This window comes from Uranotaenia lowii, chromosome 2, assembly GCF_029784155.1.
Source record: "Uranotaenia lowii strain MFRU-FL chromosome 2, ASM2978415v1, whole genome shotgun sequence".
Lineage (NCBI taxonomy): Eukaryota > Metazoa > Arthropoda > Insecta > Diptera > Culicidae > Uranotaenia > Uranotaenia lowii.
Genome location: NC_073692.1, coordinates 344,856,096 through 344,872,339, shown reverse-complemented (window position 1 = coordinate 344,872,339; position 16,244 = coordinate 344,856,096). Strand labels below are relative to the sequence as shown.

The window sequence follows — 16,244 nt, the reverse complement described above, 5'->3', positions numbered from 1 at the left end:
AGAAGGCAACCAAAATTCAGGGAGAAGCTGCCGTTCAGCTCTTAAACATCTGAATTTGGAGAAATTAATCAGCGAAAATGACATGAAACGTCAATTGGCGGATCAACATAAAAAAAAGATTGACCGATGCTTGTCCTATGATCGTCAGCTACTTTTCCCCTCTTTTGTTGTTTTTCTACATTTAAACTTGTCTCGAATATTGAGCATTCGATTTGTTGGTTTCATGCCGCACAACGCATAGCCAACTGTGAATTTTGTGGGGCATAAGAAAAGTGTTGTTCTTAAGCGACCAAAATATCTCCCAACAAAGGTCAAATTCATATGAAGAAATTGAAATTTAAATGTCTTCAGCATAAAAAGTAAATTCTTCACTAGGCCATTTAAGTAGATACAAAAATTCTTATTTCGATGAATTCGCTATCATGCATTGACTGATCAATAACTGAATAACAGATTGTCTTATATAGCTGAAAGTTACTCTTATACATCTGACGCCTGTCAATTTTAGATGATTCCGAAAACGGTTGAACGAAGGCTGAATAAGTTATTGTTTAGCAAATTTTCCCCTACTTTTTTTGGCTGAAATAAAACTTCCTTCCAGCACCAAACCAAAACTTCCTTCCAGAGAATTGGCGTTTTAAAGCACCAAAAATGTTTGTTGGGAGTGTTTAAGTACGCGAATCAAACCATCCAGCACTAACCCAAATAAATCATTGCAGATTTAACCCGTAGCCGTGTGTTGCGGCAAAATCGATTTAAATAGTTCCAGGTTTCTCCAGATTGCAGAACTCGGAAGTATAGTGATTTTTGACCAGTATCTTTGGTAAGTTTCTGATATTCTATGACTATTTTAAAATTTATCGCAGTCTTTTTTTCCTTCCTCAAATGTGCTCAGTTCCAGTTCCATTTTCCATACTCGGGTTTTTAAAACCGCAATGGTCAAAGCCTCGTTTGTTATCGCAAATGAAATGATCCAGAAAATTCAGTTTTGTCAAGGGATTTTAGATCAGAAACGGAAAAGGAGATCAAAGGATTTGCAAGATTTGAAATGTTTATGTGAAGTGAATAACTTTCTTTCTGAAATTAGTTATCAGAGATTCGACCGATGCACGAGAATTTTTCTTGTAAAAAGTTGTTCTGGTAAATGTACATTTCAGTACAAAACGAACTGCTGCTTAATTTTTGGATGAAAATTTTCTATTAAATTAAAAAAAAATCACAATAATGAAGACTAAAACCAAGGAACTAATTATTTATTTTGGTGAATTTTCAACTAATATTTTGCAAATTTTCATTACGTGGAATTGATGTTTGTATGCCCTGTTAGACGAATCCTTTCAGTGTACACCCGATTGGTTTTGGTTTTTCCTTGATTTTTAATATATGGACATGAACCAAACAAAAACCAGTGCCTGAACTGTGTTTGAACCATTAGACATGCATTTTTTTCATGGTCTTTTCAGGTGTTTTTGTAGAATAGAGACTTGATTTGTTCAAAGTTTCATGGTTATTTTTTTCCTTGGATTAATTATTGGCAACTCCATCAGATGAATAGCTGCAATTTGAACAGGTTCGGTTATTAAATAAAAAATTAAAAGCACGCTTATTCTGATTCGAAACCGGATTTTTCAGACTTTTAAGCTGACCTCCTCGCAAAATGAATTTATTTTCCTTGACTCAGAATTTTGAAAACAGCGGAAACGTCTCATGGAAAAAAATCTAAGTCAGTGATTTCGCCACTTTTCAATTCATCGAGTTCTGATCGGCAATTTTACCGAATATACAGCTGAAATAAAATTTGTTTTCGATTTTAGTAGAAAAAAAACTATAGTTGAATCCTGCTTTGGGTCTAGTACAAAATTTGAAGCATTGATTTGTAGACCAAAACACTGTTTCCATTTTTAGTAAAATCAAGATTATCAGTGAACAAGTAAACAATTTTTTTTTTCTTGGATAAAGTGATGTTTCTATTCATCAAATAGAAAACTTAAATAATTGTTCCTTCGGTGGTTGCACCATAAACCCAGAGTTATTGCCCTACACTTATTGGTCGAAAAAGAGATGAGCCGCGTATCCTGTTGTGTTTGACAACTTTTATGAATTCTATTCAAAATTTGTCGGGAACCTTCTATAGTTTACTATTTATTTTTAAATATATTTAAAGAGGGTATGAAGAGCACCTGCGTTGAGCTTATGTAGAGGTTAGGCATACAAATTTAGTAAAGTCTTGTGACTTAAATTGGTGTAAAGCGGAAACATGATGAGACATTTTAAACATTAGATAGGAAGCTATAAAAATACCTGATCTGATGCATATAAGCCGTTCATCACCTGGTGATGTTTCTTTTCGCAAAAACGACTCTTTTTCAGCTCGTTAGGTTTCTGGTGTTTAATATAAGTGTTACTTGAAGACAACGACAATTGTGCCAATCGGACCGCTGCATGCTTTGTATGGAAACTTCAATTCTTAAATTTTTACACCTCTTAGAACTTTTTATTGGTTGTTTTTGCTGCCAGAAATAGCAATAAAATTTTTGGAAGCGATCCATCCACCCTGAATTATCGCAACAAGTTTTAATTTTGTGTAGAAATTTGTACGAGAAATCTTTTTGCGTTTTGCGTTATTCGAAACCTATGTAACCGTAGGGTGAGAATATAAAATCACAAAAAACGACTTTGCATTGCCAGAGAGTTAATTGATAAATATAAACTTTGCAAAAACATTTGATGAAATTATTAAAAGCTTTAACTTGCAAAGTCTGCCATTTTCAAATACTTTTCAATGGACCAAACCAAACCAAAAATCAAAGACCTACTTTATTTCAAGCTTATTTGAATGTTCTGGATAATTTAATGTGCAAAAATTTCTTCTTTCATACAAATGTCCAAACAAAATATAAATATATTGCGCTCACTCAGGAATCAACCAAATCATCTCAAATTTTACACTGCATGATGTATGATGACCCAAAAAGCATCAAAAAACATATGGGAGCACAAAGTCATTTTTTGCAGCGGTCTTGTGCGCATCTTGCCACTTTCATTATTTTAAAATTTTAAGTCTTTTGTCTGTTTACTTACAAAAAAAAGTCTGTCATATGAGATACTCAGACCCGAAGGGGTAAAAGCGCTGTTTGAGTGTAATCACGTATAATTAACACCGGTCACTTATGGTAGTAGAACAGCTAAAAACATCGCAGAATGTCAAAGCTAGGTCCAAGTTTGATCCATCCGAAAGTGATCTTAAAAACGCTTTCGGATGAATATAAACTCTGTTCACTGCTCTGAAAAAAGCTTTTTTTACCTCTTTGCAAAATATCATGATTGATTGTAATTGTGTGATGGTAGCAATACTTACTTACCGTAAACGGGGTAAGATTGATCACTTTTTTCAATATTTCTCTATTATTTTTTCTGTAAAGGGGAATGTGATATGTTTCATATTTTTAAAACCAGTACTGAACTCCTATGAACGTAATACTTAGTTGCAGAAATTCCGGTCCCAAAAGAAGTGCAAAAATGATCGATTTTGAGTAGCCTATTCCAAACGGGTTTTAGCATTTCAAACTATATTTGTTGATTTTTTTAGATTTTTCTGAATAGCATTAACAGAAATTTAAGTTTGAAAGAAAAAAACGAATAAGTTTCTATGAACTTTTGATTCCAAGAGAATCATATGTTAGATCATGATGATATCAATAAAATCGTGTTGCTTATTTAGTTTCCAATGAACCATTTTACACTATTATTCAGAAAACAGACTCGTTTTTCTAAAGGCAAGGTTTGCTTTCAGAAAGTTAAAATACTCTTTGTGGTGTGTATTTTACCCTTTTAATTTCAAGCGACTTTGGCAGAAACTAGCCATAAAACGACACTGGACATTATTTTCTATTTCAAATACAAATGTTTTCCTACAAACTGACCTACAAGCAAAGCTGAGGTAGTGTACTTGTAGTATATATTACAAAACTTCAAATCTACATCGGGCTTGTAACAATAAATCTTAAAAGATATCAACTCCGTAAGAAACAGGTTTTCAAATAAATCACACTAGATCTCTCACGCAAGTTGACAACACACTCTTAACACCCCCTGTTACCTTCTTCCTAAAAGTAGTTTAAACGTCGCTCCCTGAGCTCCGATGCAATGCATGTTGGCCCCATTCCAAGCCACCACATCGCCCTGAGAATACCTTGATGGTACCTGGCCAGAACTGCAACTGCATATCTCATTACAACGAAACTTTTCAGTCACCGCAGGCTCCCTCGCTATGAAGCCTTCACTTACTTTTAGTAGGAATACGGCGCAGCAGTTGGGAAAACAAAATGACTACATTAAGAAAAGCGGGCTTAAAGCACCCTTCACATGCATTTATCTCCCATGTGAGACCGGCTCAGCAACGTTTATTTTTTTTTTCTCAGTTGCAGAGTCTTGTTTTTTTTCTACTTTTCTCATGTAGATTCGGTTTTATATTACTTATTTTATTCGTGGAACCGACATGGTGGCTAAATGGGACCTCATTGAGCCTCTAGTACGCGATTTTCTAGTAGTAATGATAAACGATTTTTTTTTCTCTCTCGAGATTTTTGCTATCGGAGGAAGGTTGAATAATCTGCCTGGTGAGATCACGTAGTATACAAATATTAAAACGGATTGTTTTTTTCTCTATAAATATAATGATACGCATGTTTAAGCATAAGCTTATACATGTATGTGCGAAAAAAATGTCAAGTAGCCTAAAGTTCACTTTCGATTATCCGCTTGTTTTCTTGTTTGTTTACAGGTAAGAAACTCGACAGACGGACGGACGCGCTCAACTCACCGATGACCTTTAGAGGCGATTTCGAATCTACATACACCAAAGTTGGGGTACCATAAGCCAGTCAACCAGCCACGATACGGGTGGGCACTTTACGATCACCATTTACCCTATAAGTACTTGTCTTGGATGGATGAACCTTAGATTGTTGTTGACGATTATACAATCGGTAATTTGTAGATGTAACGAGCGATTATACTACATACATATATACAGTACACACCTACGATCTGGAAAGAGAGACATAAAATTTAATATTTCTTAATCACTGATTTTAAATAAAAGATCATTTTTAAATGTTCGCAGGAAAGCGACATTACAAAATATTCAAACAATAGCAATTCCTACTACTTTATTAGTTGATGTATATTTTCTATAGAATATTAAATAAATATGCTTATTTTTTTATTCCAAAAGTTAAATTTTTACTTTAAAAACATTTCTATTTTTTCAAAAGGGTAAAAGCACAGCTCAGAGAAAGTTTGACAATGAATTATCTATAGTTGAATATCTACAAGTAAAAAATCATTTGTATAAAAATTATTTTGAAGAAATTATTATCTGAGTTTAAATGTTTTTAATTTGTTCAAAGTTCAAAGCATGATCAATAACTTACGGTCTATGTACATCTATTGAACCGTGGATAAAAAATAAAATCACAAACGAAATTGATCAAATGAAAATTAAGATTGGAAACATTAAAAAATATGCATTTTCGCAAGTCATCTGATGCATTTGCTTGCTTACTTGCATAGACGGCTTTAAAAAAGCTTGAAAATAGCAATGTGAAGTGTTTGAGATAATTTCCTCATAAATTTCGACTAATCTTTTCGCAATCTTGGCTACCCGTTCCTATTCTTGGCCCCTTTATAGCTCTATTAGTTGACTCTCTATTAAAATACGGTTTGCATACACACACAACAGCTTAACACGTGAACTCATATTTTAAACCATTTATTTTGACCATGAAATTACAAAAATGTACATTGACATGCTAGGTAAAAAAAGAATGCTAGACTAAGGCTAACTTTCTTTAAACACAATCAAAGTAAATATAGGATTATCTGCCCTACGTTAAACCCTTTAAGCGGTGATTTTTATGAATCCATGTTTTTCGCCTAAACAGGTTATCCATTTTTAGTTAATGAGTTTATCTTAAGCTTGTGAAATTGCAAGGTTTTATCCATGTCAGCCCGGATATTTCATACAAAAGTTGAGATAAGTCAAATCCGGCCTGGTTGCCGGGATTTTATTGAAAAAAAAAAATCTGATTTCAATCTAATTTATTCACTTTATTTATTTGCCAAATCATACAAAAAAGTCAAACTGTGTTATAAAACATTTATTTATTTTTTTTTTATTTTTATTTTTTTTTATGCCTCAAACCGAAATTTTGAATAAAGTCTTATATAAAAAATCATACCGGTGTTTGGAAGCTTCAAAAACGATAAAAAATCTGCTGATATATGTTGATCTATAAAAAAAAAACTTTAAGTTTTTTTACTTAATTTTGGTTTCTTGGGTTTTGACCAAATTTTTTTATATTTTTGGTCGACAATTTCGTAATCAAATGTCCGGATTTTGCCAGACTTTTGGAAAAATTCTCGGATTTGTCGTGTTCGAATACGCGAAATAAAAATTCTAGCAACCTTCGACAATCCAAAATTTTCTATGAGAATTTTAAACATAGGTATCGCCGTTATAAAAAGATTAACAAAGATATGGATGATTAGAACTTCCATCTTTGAACATACTGTACCATTTTTGGAGCTGTACAGGTACGGTTTATTAGATCTAGATCTAAATTACCTGTAGAAATTTTTTTTGAAAAAAAATTCTTGAAAATGTTGTTTTGAATCGAATATGCCCTTTAAAGTGCATTTCAAGTTTTTAGCGATTATAATTTACTAAAATGTCTGTTATGAGTATTTTAAACATTTTCACGCTCAGAAAACCCTATCAGAAGCACAATAGTTAAAACTTGTTTCTGTTTTCTTACTAGTAGTTTATTTGCGTCAAGCTGAAAAAAAGTAGAAAATAGTCAACATTTTTCGGCGAGTTTTACAAATTCAAAAACGTTTTTCACCAGTTATCTAGACGTTTTGAGTTACTCTGCCGAAAAATCCTAGGCTGCACGATTTCACATTAAAAATTTGGGTCGGCAAAATAGTTTTTTTTAAAGTTTAGTAAATTAGTGTAATTGGTAGCGAAAGTTTTGATTCATGAACATGAAAAATTTGTGGATGTCAAAAATAATGTTTGTCAGTCTCATTATTAAAATTATTTTCAAAATTAGAATAAAATTGATATTTTAAATCAAAGATTAAACTGGAACTGAATGAAATCCATGCAAATGTTGTTATATGAGGCTTTGAAGAGCTAAAGGGGTACAAGTTGAGGTTCCCTGGCCTATTAGTTCGGCCCGAATGCGTTCTGAAAAAAAAACCTTTTTTTTATCTTAAAACCAGGAAAAATCCGGGCATTCAATTTCAATATTCTCAACAAAAATCCGACCATTATCCGTGCAAATTTGATCAAATCCTAGCAATTGCTCAAAAAAAAATAAGAAAAAAAAACTGAATACTTTTTTCACCAAAATTTATAAGCAGATTATTTATCTTATTTAAGGCTTTCAAATACCCTTTTGTGATTATTTCTATGAAACTCGCTCAAAATATTTCGTTTTGGAAGCATACATAAAAATGCTTACAACAAAATTGTTCTTTAAAGTTTGATTTGAGAATGAGAATAAACCTAGGCAAAATCCGGACATACCCAATAGAATCCGAACAACCGAGCCTGACCGGATTTTTTACGAATTTCATATAAAATATGCGGGCAAACCTAAAAAACGGAATATCTGGCAACCTTTATATGTATATTTGCATAAAAAATAATTAAAAGAAAATGCACTTTAAGTTATTGTGCTTGATCATTTTTCATATATTTTTCAAAAATTTGTATTTTTCTTTCGAACGTAAGTTTGTGTAAATGAATTTTAAAAAATATTTAAAAATCATCTAATATAGTTTGAATTTTATGAAAAACGTAAAGCATAAAAAACACTAAATCTGTCATTTTTGCACTTATACCCTTTGACTGTGCGAGCCTCATTTGGTCTTTCAAAATGGGAAAATCCAGACATTTCTTCAAGTGGGTCAAGACCGTTTATGAATATTTTTTTTAAATACAAGGCTGAAATGAGAGAATTTTTCATTATTTCATGATAGTTTTCAACTAGCAAAAATCGCACCTCGGTAGAACCTCATTGGTTACGATATCGCCACTGCGCAAAGCTATTATTTCATAATATTTTCGTGAATATTTTAAGTTTTTTTTTTGTTATTTCATGAATGCTCAATTTTCTTCCAAAATGCCATATATGTATATATTTAAATCAAATTCTCTTATGTAAAATAATTTAATTCATCAATTAGTTTTTAGAAACAATTCTGGAATCTATTGAAAAATAGCAGTTTATGATGAGATTACCGTTAATTTCGATGTTGGTTTCCATATTCAGGGAATTGATTTAAAAAAAAAATCCAAAAACCTTTTGATTTTTAGCAACTTAAGACTACCTTCAAATTTTATTGAAACTCAATCGTTTTCGATATTTTGTTGTAGTCAAAATGTTTCTAAAATAAGATCCATTTGAGTTTTTGAGCAAAAAATTTGTTTTGACAAACCAATTTCTCAAGTAATTTTTTTTGCGAAAACCATCTGAGAATTAAAAAGTTTAGGTTTCGAACTTTTGAACGTATGTTTTCTTTTATTTTTGAAGATTATCACCGTGACTAACATTTTGATAATTAATTTTTACGTCTTTATCGGTGAACTTTTATGTTCTCTTAGTGAGATCATTTCAAGATTTTTTAAAGTCTCTCTAATCAAACAATCAATCAATTTCAAGATTTTGAAAATTATAGAGTTCGTTTGCATTTCTAATTTTGCAGTGCAAACCACCAACAACCAGCTATTGTGTTGTGTTAGACTCAACCCTGTCCGATTCTAACATTTCAAAATTGTTGATCCGTGCTGAACAAAAGTTAAGTATGTGATGAAAATTCTTAAAAATTACTCCCCTTTCTTTTTCAACACCTATAGTTTTCTTTTAATCTTCTTTTTTCCATCTATAATTTTCGGGGGCTTGTGATATGGATCAGTTGGCAAGTTAGTTGCTTCCTGAGGCGATGTCCGTGAGTTCGAGCCCAAGATCGGTCACAGTTGTGCAGGATAAGTTTTTCAATGACCAACTGCATCGTTGATATAAATTGCAAATGACATTAGGATGTGAAAACGACTAAATATAATAGAAACAGAAACAAAAATCTATAATTTTCAAATTTTTGAATTGTTCTCACTTGGAAAACATAAAAATCACCGATAAAGCCGTAATAATTAATTATCGAACTAATGTTTTCTGAAACGTGTTCTCCGAATTTTTCCATTTATCTGAAGCACAAAAAGCTCATTGTGATTTCCTACTCAAATTAGTTTTATCAAGTTGAAATTATTATTTTTTTATTGAAAAAATTGTTATTGCTGCTACTCAACTATTAATTTTTCTGTAAAACCTCTGAAGAATTTAAAACTGTAGGGGAGAATGAGGATACTTCATCTCTGGGTATACTTGATTTTTCAGCTGTTTTTTTAAATTAGTTTCCCTTAAATAGATCGAAAATTGGCTTAACGGAAAATAAAAACAATGCTGTTTTCACAAAAAAAAAAAATTTTTTTTTAATTTTGCACTTTGTTTAAAAATTCTTTCAAAGTGTGATTTGAGGATCATTTTTATCATTTAAAAATGTTTCCCACACGAAAAAAAAACTATAAAAATATGTATTCCAATATATCCATCGTTAGAGTTTAATATGAATTTCTTAATGCCATATTGATGTCATATTTTCAAGGCAATAGTATCTAAATCCTATTTAAAAAAAAAATCCAAAATGTTTAATTGATTCTTAGAGTCAGAAAATTAATTTTTCTTCTGAATGGATGTTGATCATTGCTTAGCACGAAAAAATTAATATTTAATATTAATATTTATTTTATTAATATTATTAATATTTATTTAATGACTTATACTTATTCAATAAGGCTGGAACAAATATCAATTTCTTCTTTTGTCTTTGTCTTCTGTTGTTAGGACACCCTGACCAAAAGAGCAAGTCTCCTTTGACTATCTTAACTATCTTAAATTTAAATATAACTTTTTTTAAGTTTCACCATGTCTCATAATTTTTTATTGTTCATCTACGGGTTCATGATTCGATCTAATTTTTGCAACATATAAATTATGATTGAAATAAGCGAGAGTGTTTGAAGTCAGATATTTTTGGAAAAAAATACAATTCAAGCTAAAAATAACAGTATCGACTGAGTCAATTTGTGTTCATTTTTAATTTCTCAAATCCTGGATTCCTAAAAGCTTCGTTTCGGATCAAATTTCATCCATGATTTTTTGTAGAATTATAAGAGACGAACCAGCCCGAGGCTGAAAGTCTCTATAATAAAGAAAAAAAAAAGTAGAATTTTTAAGTACCTAACATTGACATAAGTAAATTCGAACTTTTAGATTAGTATGTTAATGTATGAATGTAAAAGTTCAAATCTACTCATGTGAACATTACTTAAATTTTTTTTAAAAAATCATGGATGAGTTTTGATTCAAAACAAAGCTTTTAAGACCCCAAGGTTTAAGAAAATAAAAAATGAACCCATTTCGACTCACTCTTATTCACAAGTTTGCAGTTTGAAAACCCTCAAAGGTTTTGCTTATTCTGTAAAACAAATAGTTAACCTTTTTTAGAAAAAGGAAATACACATTATTCAAGCCTTGTTTTTCTTTTAAATATTGACTGTAACTATTGTTAACATGACTCATACGTCAAATTGACGCACAGTCGTTGAGATGAGGATACACTACTCGTAAATTCTTAAGTCTTTCAAATTGAAATCCAAAAATCCTCACAATGACGTGCTTTGAAAATCTATGGTTTGAAACACAAACTAAAAACCTGTAATGTAAAGTTTTTTTTTTACATTTTTACATAATTTCATGCCCGTTTTGATATTGTAGTCATGATTCAACAGTCAAAATCTCTGATAGGTACATTTTGAGCAACAATTGCTCCGATTTTCTTTTATTCATGGAACAAATGTATTGCTTACGCCGCATTGTAGAGACCCTAATCTAAATTTAGACCCCCACGCTGACCTTTTTCGGGAAATCATCGTTACAGCTACTCAGTTCATTAATGCTTGTGAATATCGTAACCTTTTACCACTTACCGTGCAATAAACCCACCATGTTTAACACAGTCCGGAGCAAGACGAAAGCTCAACGGTCGGTTTCGAGAAAAGAAAGAAAAACAGCGCAATCTTAAGGTCTTGTTGCATAAGGACGGGGGTCGTCGCAGTAAAAAGCGTGAATGTATGTTATACGTAGACACAGGAAAAAACAACACCACGAGAGGTAGAGAAAAATAAAACTCCAAAACCTTGAGGTAGAGAAAATCGGTGGTACAAACTTGTTCAATGTTTTTTTCTTCTTATTCCCTTTTCATTCAAGCCTCACTTTGGCCGCATTCGGCTTTTGGCACCCTCTTCTAGCAATCTTATTGGTCACCGGATGAGAGCTCTCTCGGGTCGTTAATCGGATTACCCCCTTAAGGTGCCTGCCATTATGGGTCCTTCTCTCTGTTTCAGCGCTTTTTTGTCATTGATGCCGGTGCTGGTTGCCCATTCACTTGACATTATCGCGGCATGGCAAGGGAGGAACACAGAAGACAATTTGCACACGCGGATGCTGAGAGGCCCTTCTTTCTTGGCGAGCGGCTTCACCAGTAATTACATGTTGGCAATTTTATTCTGCGCTCTTTACCTGGTCAACCGATTTTGCTAAGGTTGGCGATCTTTGAAAGGTCTTTTCGTAAACGATTATCGGTTAATTTCGATTCGGTGTCCGGGAGTCCATTGAAACATTCCACTGACTGGACACAGCTAGCCTTAATCGCAGTCTTTTCGGCAGAGATGGTTGAGAATAATTGCATATCTTTGGTGTCATTTGAGTGAACAGTTAAAGTTTCACTGAAAGTTAACAGCCTGCGATTATCGAACAGTCACTTGGCACTTCGATACGGGGCTCCGCGATAAAACTGTGACCCCATTTTGTGAATCTTGCAGTTTACGATCGAACTCGAATGGTTAATTTCTTTTAATTTTAGGGATTCGTGGAATCGAATTTCCCTTTTCACAGATTTAAGTTTTCTCATATTCATAAGAGTCAAAATATCAATAATTGAAACAACGGCATATCTTCATTTGTGCAAACTTACTAAATTAGTTTTTTACCCTAAGAAAACTGAAAAGATCCATCAAATGATAAAGCCTGATTATTAAGAAAGAATTCATCACAAAATAAAAAAAAATTAAATCTTATGCTTACAATTTGCTATTGTTTGTTTCCTCTAGCCTTAAAAACTGAACAATCAAACCGCCCTTGTGCCTAGATGCTGAATGATCTTTTTTGCTTTAATCAAGTACAGACCGTTCATTTTTGGCAACATTCTATTTTGGCAACATTCGATTTTGACAACATCCGAATTTGACACATGCCAAAATCGATCGGATTCCAGACACAATATTACCTAATAGGTTTCGCTATAATAGGACCAATATAATCTAGATAAACACCAAAAATATGTTTTAACGTTCTTAAATGGTGAGAAAATACAACAAACAACAACAAAAATTTTTAAAAAATACTACTTTCTTAAAAATTCAAATTTCATAAAATTATAAAACAAATACAAACTTAAGACTAAAAACGACAAAAAAAGCTGAAAATTATAAACACAACATGATAAATGCTTAATGCATCAGAAACATTAGGGGAAAATGAGGATACTTCATCCCCTTTTCTAATTTTCATCATAACTTTTTGGGAAAATTTAGCAACTTGCACTCTTTTGCATTTTGTGACAGCTTGTAAATTCCAAATTTTTAAGCTTTAAAAGTTATAACGATGCATGAACTCTTACATGAACTAGAAATATTTTCTAATAAAACTAAAAAAATGTGATATTATATAAGAAACAGAAGGCTTGATCATTTACTAAAGGAGACTTGATCCTTAATTCAGGGTGCCTTGGCCCTTGGCAAAATACTAGTAAAATCCGAAGGTAAAGGTCCGGTGACTATTTCCTGCCATTTTTGTTCTCATTTCACAGTTTGTAAGTATCATACAAAGTGAATTCTAAAAGTTTGTCTACTACCCTAAAGTCATTGAATACTTTGAGGCGCAATTTTCTTCAGTATTTTATGATAAGCAATGATCATGATCCATTTAGCAGGAAAATATATCTTTTTAGACTATAGAGATCAATTATACTCATAACATACATTTTGGAAAACTTCTTCTCAAATATATTGAGAGTTTACTATTGCTTTGAAAATGTGGCATAATTCAGTTCAAATTATACTCTAACCATTGACATATTGGAACTAAAATTTTTATTGTAATTTTCATGGGAGAAAATTTTTAAAGATATAAAAAAGATCTTCAAATCACATCTAGTAAAAAATTTAAAACAAGGTTCAGTAAATCGTTTTTTAAAAATGGTTTTGAGATAACAGCATTGTTGTTCTATTAAATTTGGTCCATTTTTCCAGAACATTTGATTTTTGTAAGACATTCCTGTTTCGAAATATAGGAAGGAATCAAGTATCCTTAGGGATCAAGTATCCTCACTCTCGCCTATATAAAAATTATCTAAATTTTACCTCAAATAACGTTAATGATATTAAAAATAGTTATTTTGTACTAGGTAATCAGTGAAAAAAAGTTAAAAAAAACTGCTCGAGTTTCGCAACTCGAATTTTCTTTTCTATTTCGGTGTTAATAATTTACAAAATTTAAATGATCAGGTGGTAAATTTTGATTGATTCAAACTAAAAAATTTTTTTTTCATAAAACACAACCGTTAGAAACAAAAAATCGGAATGAAACTACTTATAAACATAAATTGGATTTTTGATTACTTTTTCATGTTTGATGCAAATAAAAAATGACATAAGTGAAATGCCAAATCCTTTAATCATTAATACAACTTTTGCCAGTTGATAATTACCATATTTTGATTGATGATTACCATATTTTCTTGTTCCCGGATGATTTGAATGTAGCAAGTGTGGATAAGTCAAACATTCATTGAATTTGTTTTTTTTCTTCGAAACTGCTGTTTAAATTATTATAAGTTTTTTTTTTGTGATGGACACATAATTTTCACTGCAGCACATCTCATTCTAAAACACACATTTTAATTTAAGAATAAAGTCGAATAATTAAAAAGAAACATGCATCACCAGGACAATTTTTGTTTCAAATATTTCTTCTTGTTGTTTATCTGCACTTCGAACGAAGGGGCAATTTCACCAGGCCCTCCTAGGAGAAAAAAAAATCAACATAACTGTAATCGTATTGCTTCAAGCATAAAAAATTAAGAAAAAGAAATCAAAACTAGAAAATTGAAACGAGAGAACTTAAATATTTCTAATAGTTTCTTACTAATTTAAAGTTAATACTTAAATTAATGCATTTTTTCCAAAACCCTCCAAAAATTAGGTATTTCACTTCAAAATTTTCAGTACAAAATCTGAAAAAACTTGAGCATGCTGATCATTCAAAAAAGACATTCAAGAATACTAGTTTGTTACAAAACAATAATAAAAACATTCGGCCTGAATATCCTCTATGTGCTGATGGCCATGTAAATTATGAATGAATAAACAAAAAACGTCATCGGGGAAATATTCGGGTTAATGTAAGGATTATTGGAACTCTTCACTTTTCAATAATCATTATTGAAATTTGTAGACTATAAATTATCTACCCTTTTCCCCTCTTTAAAAAAATTGAATGAAAAAAACTGTAGTTGCTTAAATAAGATAAATCGGAAATGCTGAGCTTCTCTATTGAATTTTGATGCTTTAAATTCCAATTGAAACATTTTCAACAAACTAAACCAATTTTTTTATTGATTGTACAAGCTATCATTATCTAATTGATCATTTTCGAGGTATTTTTATCAAAAAAAAAAACTCATGGTTTTACTTAATACATATTTCATTGAGGATCAGAATAAGAATGGGGGTAGGCTTAATAGCGGCACGTTATCCAAACATACGGGAAAATTGTCCCTGTTTTTTTTTCTATTTCATGATTCTTCTGACATTTGAGAACTGCAGATCTTTTCTCCATGATTACTCATTCTGTGGTTTGAACAATTTATCTCCATTTAATTTATCTTTTCAAATCAGGACTTTGGAGCTAAAGTGGTGAAAGCTTAAAAGAACATTATAAAACTTAAAAAAAAATTTTTAAATCACTAAATATATGTAGTTTTAAAATGCGAAAACTCGTTTCATCTTTGCACCTTTGAATAAACTTTAAGAAGAACAACTTGACTAAAATTTCCATGTAACATTGATTTCAAATTTTTTATTTAATTTAATTTAATATTTTTCATTTCATTTGAATTTTATTCATTCAAACCTCATTGAATATCATGATTTAAATTTGAGACACTGAATTGTGTCCATATTTTTGGTTTGGAATTCTTAAACTCCTCTATCTGTATCTTCATGGAATTAGAATTTAATTATTCTGTTCTATTTATTAATTTTGTTTTGTAAGTCTTAAGTCATCATGATATTTATCAATTATCATGAGGAAAATATTTATTCTGCTTCCAATAAAACACGTGCCAAGCATGAATGATGAAATTTAATTTAACAAAAATGCAAAAATGTGTCAAATGACTTAGACAGTAGGGTGTCCCGAATTTGCATAATGTCTGTGAATCTGGGGGCTCACCTTCCAAATGGAAGATTAAAATGTGGAGAATAAACTTTTGTATGGGACCAAATTCATGTTTAGAGGTTTAGAGGTTCCTCAACGGCGATCGTTGAAAAAAGTCCACTTTTTAAAGATTAGATCTGAATAAAAATTTGAGTCCTAAAATTTACACAAAATATACATATTTCATATGTTTTAAAATTTAATTTGAAATTATAATTTAAATGCTACAAATTTGTATCAAAATTTAAAATCAGCAAGTTTTTTTCAAGTGAATTTTTTTTTCCTCCAAAAATTATGTATTCAACAAATCAAAATGTGTACCTAGCGTAATTTTTTTTAAATTCCAATACCATGAAAAGATGCGAATTATTAAGCACTTAAACTTTGCTAAGAAAAGTTTGATGTTTGTATCATCTTGTGAAAATATATTTATGGTTCAGTCCTTAAAAAAAAACACAGTTTAGGATATTTTTTATTTTATTTATCAAATTCGAATCCCTTTCATTTTTGAGATCTGGTGGGACCCTTTTCCGTTGTCAGATTTAGCTCAAATTTTGA

At 31.2% G+C, this 16,244-nt stretch overlaps 1 protein-coding gene and 1 non-coding gene across 3 annotated transcripts in view; one reads left to right on the top strand and one right to left on the bottom strand.

Moving 5' to 3' along the window:
* Nucleotides 1-16,244, top strand: part of LOC129749464 (insulin-like growth factor-binding protein complex acid labile subunit) — an 835,561-nt gene that overhangs the window by 246,659 nt on the left and 572,658 nt on the right. Inside the window, exon 3 of one of the 2 annotated variants that reach the window (XM_055744439.1) lies at nucleotides 4,784-4,902. The exons of the other annotated variant lie outside the window; for it this stretch is intronic. The gene's annotated coding sequence lies outside the window, so the exon portion shown is untranslated. The remainder of the gene's footprint in view (nucleotides 1-4,783; nucleotides 4,903-16,244) is intronic. 2 annotated transcript variants of the gene reach the window in all.
* LOC129750230 (U4 spliceosomal RNA) lies at nucleotides 7,975-8,117 on the bottom strand. Its single transcript, XR_008738361.1, has one exon. It is a non-coding gene; the product is annotated as a U4 spliceosomal RNA (small nuclear RNA).